The sequence below is a fragment of the Coffea eugenioides genome, unplaced genomic scaffold (genome assembly GCF_003713205.1).
Source record: "Coffea eugenioides isolate CCC68of unplaced genomic scaffold, Ceug_1.0 ScVebR1_177;HRSCAF=710, whole genome shotgun sequence".
Classification (NCBI taxonomy): domain Eukaryota; kingdom Viridiplantae; phylum Streptophyta; class Magnoliopsida; order Gentianales; family Rubiaceae; genus Coffea; species Coffea eugenioides.
In genome coordinates this window covers 92,675-101,342 of record NW_020862206.1, presented here as the reverse complement: position 1 = coordinate 101,342, position 8,668 = coordinate 92,675, and the positions used below count along the sequence as shown (strand labels likewise).

At 40.1% G+C, this 8,668-nt stretch overlaps 1 long non-coding RNA gene across 1 annotated transcript; it reads right to left on the bottom strand.

The window, feature by feature from the left end:
• Positions 1 to 2,206: 2,206 nt before the first annotated feature.
• LOC113755855 lies at positions 2,207 to 3,178 on the bottom strand. Its single transcript, XR_003465774.1, has 2 exons — positions 3,093 to 3,178; positions 2,207 to 2,338 (listed from the first exon to the last, which is right to left on the bottom strand). It is a non-coding gene; the product is annotated as an uncharacterized LOC113755855 (long non-coding RNA).
• Between the last annotated feature and the right edge of the window lie 5,490 nt (positions 3,179 to 8,668).

Below are 8,668 nucleotides of genomic sequence, written 5' to 3'. Positions count from 1 at the left end.
GCATTAATCCACTAATTTGAATTCGTTTTGAACCCTTAAATAAGCGAATGTCGACATTTGTAAATGGCAGCCCCCTTGTTACCCAGTACATGATTCATTGGAGCAGAAAATTAATAATATTATTCTTTAATTTAGGCATCAATTTCTTTTGTCATTTAAGCATAATTTTGTTGCAATTTGGCCTTATCGTGACTATATCAAGCACTTACTAACGAAATTAAGTGAAAATGACAAATATCATTAATCATGCAAATTTCCAAGCGAGGTAATTTTTCTTATTTAACCGAATATACTTCCTAAAAACTAAAAATCCTAATTGCATAATGGTTCATTCCAAGCAAAATGAGGACTAAACCTTCCCAAAAAACATATAACATTTTATCCAATGGAAGAAATAGACACTTAAGCATGGAACATTTTGGCCATTAATTTGAAATATTGGAAAACTTTTGCCTGGAAGATCAAATTTTGACAGAGTAATCTAAATAACAATGGATGAAAACTCCCGACCAACAACCTTAATTTCAAGGAAATTAATCTCATGACAACATTTCAAAGACAAATTCCAACATTTTTAACCATACACAACTGCAATTATACATTTCAAAACACAACCACCCATAAGACAAAGTAATCACTCCCCCACACTTAAAAGCTACAATGCCCTCATTGTACAGACATGTAGGAGACACTGAAACTTCCCTCAAAATGAGTGGTCATGCAATTTGATGCCCTTCAAACCTCACAATCATCCCAATTCTGTCCAAAATGAAACAACAAGGGTACCAAACTACATAAGTTGGACAAGATAATCCAATAAGAAAACTACAAAGGTTGTCTTAACAAAAGAAAAGCAAAATAGAGAAATAAAAGATCCAAGCCGCTACGGAGCGTCATGGCTGCTCGGAACGAGGGTCTATTGCCTCCTCCGCTCCATGAGGACCCTGTGAGGTACCAATATGGCCCTCCTCCTGATGAGGTGTCGGAGTACCAATATGGCCCTCCGCTCCATGAGGACCCTGTGAGGTACCAATATGGCCCTCCTCCTGATGAGGTGTCGGAGTAGGCGACCGGCGGATGTTGAAGTGTTCTTCCATCGCCCGAAGACGGCGATCATGCCTGTCTAGTCGCTCCGTCATCCGTCTCTCCGTTTGATCGATACGCTCGACGACTCGTCCCTCCATACAGCAAATGGCATTTAGGAGCTCTTGCCATTTTGATCTCGGAGGAGGTGGCGGTCGAGGAACAGGAGGAGGAAGAGCTTGCTGCGCCTCCGCCTCTCGAGTTTCCGCTTGTGGTTCAGTGTGCGGAGGAGGCTGGGCGGAAGTCGATGCCTCTCCAGTGTCTCGAATGAGAGCAGCTCCAAAATCCGTAGGAATGCCCAAAGCTTTGAGTATAGAGGTATTAACCTCCTCGACAGACCTAGTGACGATAGCTCGCTCGGTTCCAAGAGGAACCTTGACCTTCTCAAAAATGAGGGATAGCAGTCTTGGAAACCCGAAGCAGGTCTCGCCGGCCCTCATGCGAGCTGTAGTCCGCATATAACTGATGATAATGCTGGGTAGAGGAATGCCGGTCAGCTGCGCACCTACACCATGCATCATCTTGTCCAAAAAGTAGAGATCACTATTGCGGAGCTCCCGTTTTCCACTTTTTTTTGGTACCACATTGAAGGCAAACAAGTAGAAGATTAGGTGGTACCTATGCTCGAATGAATCGGCGTAAACTGTAAGCTTCTTCGCAGTTCCTCTCTCTCTATACTGGCCCTTGAGGCGTCCAACTGCCTCTCCCACCTGCCAAGGGTCTCGCGCCTTGAACTCCTTCGTCAATTTGATATCTTGTCCTTCGTCTTTTAGTTTGACGAAGCATCCCAGTGTTTCCCGAGTAAGAGCCACTCTCTTGCCTCGAACCCACGAGACGATGAGATTGCCACTGTGGCTTTCTTTGTTTTCCACGTTGGCATAGAACTCCCGGACCAAGGTTGGGTAGTAATGCTTGGGAAGTTGTAAGATGTTCTCCCAACCAAGGCGCTTGAATGCTGTGGAGATGTGGTAGTGTGCATCCACTTCCGGTGCCAAGTGCTTCTCGATGATAATCTCCTTGTCTAAGCCGAATTCATACCATTGTTGGTTTTCAAGCGAGGTGAATCGAGTGGTATCGTAGTCCGGAGGTGGCTCGTCACGGCTAGTAGACGCGGTCTTCCGGCGAGAGCGAGGTGGCGGCTCTGGTGACGGAGATTCCTCTTCAGGTGACTCCTCATGCAAGGAAGGTGTGTGTTCCTCTGTCGACGAAGATGGAGGTGTCGGTGCTCTAGACCTTCTTGTGCGAGCCATAATACCTATACCAAAAGCAAGATGAACCTTCATTAGAAATCGTAGAAACTTGCTCGCACGTATTAAATAAGAATTTAAAAAAATTTCGGCAGAGTTTCCCCTTGAAAAAGGGCTAAACTACCTGCCAACATTTACCAAAAATTCAAGCAAAAAATCTACTTAAGACCTCACAAATACAATTCTCACATTGAGAATGAATATTACCAACAAGGTTGTCATGATACGCTAAATACTTCCAATACTTTGACAATTAAAACCATTTGTAAGATTGGAATAAAATTTGAAAGTAAAGTAGACTATCAATGACACTATGCTATAACATTAAGCTTCAACCATCAATTCATCGCAGCGTCAAAATATGCCTTACGAAAAACATCTTCAATTCAAACAATTCTCAACTTTTGGCACTTTCCTTCAAACCAATACATAACTACCCACTATACTTACCACAATTTATCATCAATTTGCATAAAGATGCACTTATTTCAAGCAAACAAATGCAAATTATACACCAAAACAAGAAATTGCAAACAAAAGTCTAGTGTGCTTTCATGAGAAAAATTATAAAATTTCTCACCATATTAACAAATTTCTCAAATCTAAGCAAACAACCATAACTAAATGTATATATTATCACAATGTAACACAATTGTATCAAGAAATTTCAACAAATAAGCTTTTATCACAATTACTCAAAAACTTAAAAAATTATGCAAAAATAGGAATTATAAAATCTCAAAAGAAATTGCAAATTGTTACCTCAAATGTAAAGGAGGATGCTGGAGGATGATAATGATGAAAAATGAGGGAGAAACAAGTCCAATTTTACCCACAAATAAAACAAATTCCGTGCGGCCCAAAATTGCCTTTTGAATATCAAAATCCACTTTTGATGATGTTTTGTGGTGAAATAGCTTACGGTTTATGATCATACAAGGGTTAGGGAGGTGTTTATGGTGAAGGATTGGAGATTTGATAGATTAAATAGAAGATTGGAGAAAAGGGGGTAGGGTTTCGGTGAGAAGAGGGAAGAAATATTTGAAAAGTGCAGAAACGAACCCTCGTTTCTGCTTTATCCGCGAACCGATCCGAGGTCGTATTTGTTCTTGTAGTCCTCGGATCCTACATGGCTCGGATCCACAAGTGCTGAAGTTTATCCGAGGTCTCGGATCAAACTGGAACTTGAATGATCCGGGCTCGGATCTCCTGTTTTAATTTTTTCCGCTTCAAACGATCCGCGGTCGGATCCTTCTGGGTTTTATAGGATACGAGCTCGGATCATCACAATTCTGCACTAATTATACCAACTGCAATTTTCCAAACATTTTCTCCCTTTTCCGACTAATTCCAAATAAGCTACAAAACTCATGAATTTTTTGAATCCACCAATCGCTATTTTAAATGCAAAAAAGGATTATTGTTAGTCTTACTGTTGTCGAGTGAAATGAAATTCACACAACTTTACAGCCAAGAAATCATAACTGTGACATATTTAGTGGTAGTGACTTTTAAATATTTACTAAAGTTAAGAAGTCCAAATACGTATTAATCAAACGTCAAAAAGAATGAAGGGAATGAGCTTCTAGGTGGTTGCTAACCTCGCATTCGTAAAATGCGAGGTATACATGACCTCGCATTTGCTAAATGCGAGGTACGCTTCTTTTTTTTTTTTTTTTAAATTTCGGTGGTCTCAAAATTCATCTCAACTTCGCATTTAGCAAATGCGAAGACCCCCAAGATAGAAAACCATACACAAAACGCCCCCTTTGTAGAATTTTTTTAAATTTCATCATATTTTTAGAAATTTCTCTTGCCTTCGGAAGGTTAATCATCACTCTATCTTTTTCTTATCACTCTTACTTTTCTACAGGAAAGGAAATGATGTTCTATAACGGGATCGGGATAGGTATTGTTGGTCTCAGATGCGATTCGTACTATTGTGACTCTTTCCATGATTTAGTGTAAACTCACAAATCTTTGTTGGATCAATACCGATTAAAATAAAATTATGTGAGTGCACATTAAATCATGAAAAAAACTAAAGTTAAGTGAGTGCATACTAAATCATAAAAAGAGTACGATAACTGCACCTAAAGCCAACCGTGCGTGCCCCAAATCCTTCCATAACCCTGAATGCACTAGACTAGTTGAATAATTTTTTAAATTGAAATCATGGATTCAAAATAATTAATCCAAAATTATTAATAACTTAATGAGCCTTATATTATACATCAACCTAAGGGACCCAGGGTTACATATCAACACATTACTCCTCTCCCCACAGATGTGGGACTCCTGATTGGAGCCCGGGGTACTGCAAATGTAATGGATTTAATGGGTACAACCGTACAAGTCAAGAATCCGAAGCTTCGAAGAGAATAATCTCAAAACAATCTCGTGGAGCAAAGAATGCTTCCGGCCAATTTCGTTAGCCCCACAAACGCTAGATCTCATCCGACAAAAGATTGTTGAAGTTGTCACTAGGCCAAAAAAAAAAAAATTCAAAGCAATCTAGTGGAGCAAAGTATTCTTCTGCCCAATTTGTTAGCCCCACAATTGCTAGATCTCATTTCATAAAAGAAAATGAAGATGCAAAATAAAAAATTTGAAGTTAACATGTGAAATTATTGAATATATTTGTTCAAATGCAACCATCCCCCAGTCAAATAGTTGTTTATATTTTAATATAGGTTTAATGGTGTAACGTGTACTATTAGAAGGAAGTGCTATGATGTATAGAACCAAACCAAGGAAGAAAAGAAGAGAATAAAGAAATTGAAGAAAAGATGAGAAATCAGGTTTATACTAGAGGCGGAACTAGGATCTTTATTTAAGGGATGCAATAATTTTAGGTTAAACTTATAACATATGATTTGTGAACTTTTGGTGCAATTGGTGTTTATTATAAGTTTAGTAGACATGAATCAATTTATTGAACATTACAAAAATAAAATAAAATTTTTTTTATAGCTTCTTATTTATTATGAATTGTAGCTATTAAGTTATCTAGCTAATAGTATAAAATTGTAGAATCATTAGTATTACACATATGGGCAGTGTGCATAAAATCAAACTGTCAAATGAATATTTGATTCACTTCTAATTCGTATAGTTGGACATATAAGTGAAATTCAATTTTAAGTAAATAAAATTTTATTCATGCTTTATTTCAAACTTCCATCTTAGAAATGGTAAGGGAAATTGTGAAAAATTTCAATACTTTTGTGGGACAATTGGGGGTCTAGATCAAATAGTTTGAAAATTCAAGGTGGGCAAGCATGGGCAAAATAATTTCTTGTAAGTCATTTTATAGTTCTTAAAAGATTGAGATGACTGTAGCTTCGCCCCTGGTCTCTACTGCGCTTGAAAAAGATTTCCTTCATGTAGGGACGTGTCCAAAATGCATATGGTACCAAAGAGAAAGAAATGTTTGTTGATGCAGACTACCCACATTGAATAGACTTAAAGATTCTGGCTGTAGGGTCTGTTTTACGTGACAGAACAAGTGAATCCATTGATCACTTGTTCTTTTTGAGCGTTTGATTTCGTACCAGGTCTGGGTGCAAGTTCAAGCTCTATGTTTACCGTTCAGAGGCTCTTATCCATGGTCAGCGGAATTAGAATGGTGGTGCGGGTGCCATCATTGTACTAATTCTTTCCGCGATCGAGTTTGTAAGTTGGCATTGGCTGTAACATTTTACCATATCCAGCAGGGAATTAATCAGAAAATATTTCAACATGAGCAGGTGATTATCCGGAAAATGATTCACAACGTCCAATTTTGTTTGGCTACCTGTCGCAAGGTCGAAAAATCCAAGAGGAATTCGGAGCTTAGTCCTACAAATTTTCACTTAATTGTTAGCCGTAGTTGCTGTTTTGTTGTGCTTGTTTCATTGGTTGTCATTTTATTGCTTTGTATGATTGTTAATACAAGTTGATTCAGTTGATAAGAATATATCACTTTCTCATTAAACATTGTGTATTCAAATTCCGCTGCCGTCAATGTGAGAGCTGTGTTAGTGAAACTTCTATAAACGATTTATGATTCCAGAGGCATATCCTAACCCATGATAGTAATCGGAATCGAACTTATTAAAACTTATATTTACCAAAGAAGAAAAAAAAATTGCTTTGAGCGACTATCACTTTGAACTTGTGGGGCTAGGTTTGCAGGTGATTTAGAAAAGCTATGTTTTATTTATTTATTTTTAAATACTCCATGTACCATGGCCTATTCCTACCGAAACTTTCCCCTGGATGTTATGATTTCTAAATTAAAAAAAAAAAGCATGACAAACATTCTCCCAAATTTTCTTTTTTTTTCCCCTTCTTTCATATGGAAATTTACAGCTATCTGACTTGGTGGGTTGGAGGCGCATATAGGCACACACATAATTCTCTGTATTCATGAAAAGTTGGATTCTGAAGAACAATTATGATTTGGTCAAGGAGTATGTTTTAATAAAACAATAAGATGCAAATCTTGTGTTTAACATGTTAATTTTACTTTTTCTTTGACACATAATCTCTATTTAAATTTAAATTTTCTATTTTTGTACATATGTTATGTATCTAATTTCACTCGTCTAAAAAAGTTTTATATACTAATAACATAGAAAAGATTAATCTCACACAAACATATAATGATTATTTTCTTCATTCAAAGTTGAATTCCCGAAAAATGACTATAATTTTGGAATCGAAGGAGTATATTTGAAGAAAAACCATCAGGTGCCAGGCCTGCACCTGAAGCGGAGGGCAGGACCCATGTTGGGTCGGATGCGTGCGAGAGGTCCGTGACAGCAGACCCCAGTGCTGCAGTGGAAGTGCTTGCGGCTGTGAGCGACGGCGCCGTGGCAGTGAATGACCCCAGTGGTTCCGCTGGGGTTGTTGCCGCAGCTGTGCATGAAGACGCCATGGCAGAGACTGACCCCAGTCATTCCTCTGGCGTTGCGCGATCGTTGGGTGGGGAGACCGGAGCTTTGGGGCTTGCTGGACATGGGAATCAGGTAGTGTGTGAAGCGATAGAGCATGGGGCAGGCGAGGGGCAGCAGAGCATTCATAGTCTGTTCGTCGATTTGTGTGGGGAGGAGGATGGTGATCGACGAAGCCACGGGGAGCCTGACGCCGCGATCTCAAGCGCTGCAGGTAACTTATTTCCAAGGAGGCTGAACCAACAAGCAAGAGTGCTAGAGCCGTCGGTGGTTGCTTTGAACATTGATCAACCTAGGGTGGCGGAGATTGACTTCAAACAAGTGCGAGGGAAAGGCATGCGGGCTCGCATTCCATCTGATCGATAGCTACGGTCGGCGACATCCTCCTACAATTCTTTCCAGGTTTTTTCTCATGATTAATGGTATCTTTTGGAATATTAGAGGGGTGGCTAAAGCCCCTAATTTGCGTAGATTGGTAAAATTAGTTAAGTTGCATCGTGCTAAGTTTGTTGTGCTTTGTGAGCCAAAGTTGGCGGTGTCGAAAGTAGACTCCATTCGGTTACAGTTATCATTTGATTTTGTGTGTGTTAATTTATCGGGTGATATTTGGGTGTTTTATAGTAGTTCTTTTGTATGTTCGATTGTTGGCAATTCAGACCAGCATATATCCCTCTCTGTTCACTATCCACTGCTGCCTGGGCCACTCACCATGTCGTTTGTTCATGCAAAGTGCTCAGTAGAGGAACGCAGGGATTTATGGCGCAATTTATTGGCTGACAAGCCTAGCTCTTCCCCATGGTGTATTGGGGGTGATTTGAACGTAATCATGGCTCCTCATGAAAAACGGGGAGGCCGTCCCTTTGCGGTCGGGGAAGGTGTGGAACTGTTGTCCTTCATGGAGAAGGCTGGGGTGTTTGATATAGGTTTTTCGGGTTCTAGTTTCACATGGTGTAATAACCGAAGAGGTAGAGCTAGAGTTTTAAAGCGGCTGGACAGGCTCTTAGTCAATAGGGCATGTTCGGATCTCTCTGCAGCCATCTCGGTGACCCATTTGGCACGACATCCCTCGGACCATGCACCATTGAAGATGTCGTTTGTTACTCGTTTAGACAACAAGCCACGGCCTTTCCGCTTATTGAATGTCTGGACAACTAAACCTGTGTTGTTAGAGGTGATTCGGCAGGCCTGGGGTCAAGAGGTTAGTGGGCCTCTTTTGCGGGTTCTGTCCTCAAAGTTGCTGGCAACGAGGAGGGCTATTCAGGCCTGGAACAAACAAAACTTTGGGGATATTTTCGAAGCGGTTCGTAAGGCGGAGGCTGCGGTGCAACAGGCAGAGGAGGCCACGGATCAAGTTGATTCGGAGGAAGGTCAACTTGAGCTCAGGAAAGCCCAGGCAGAACT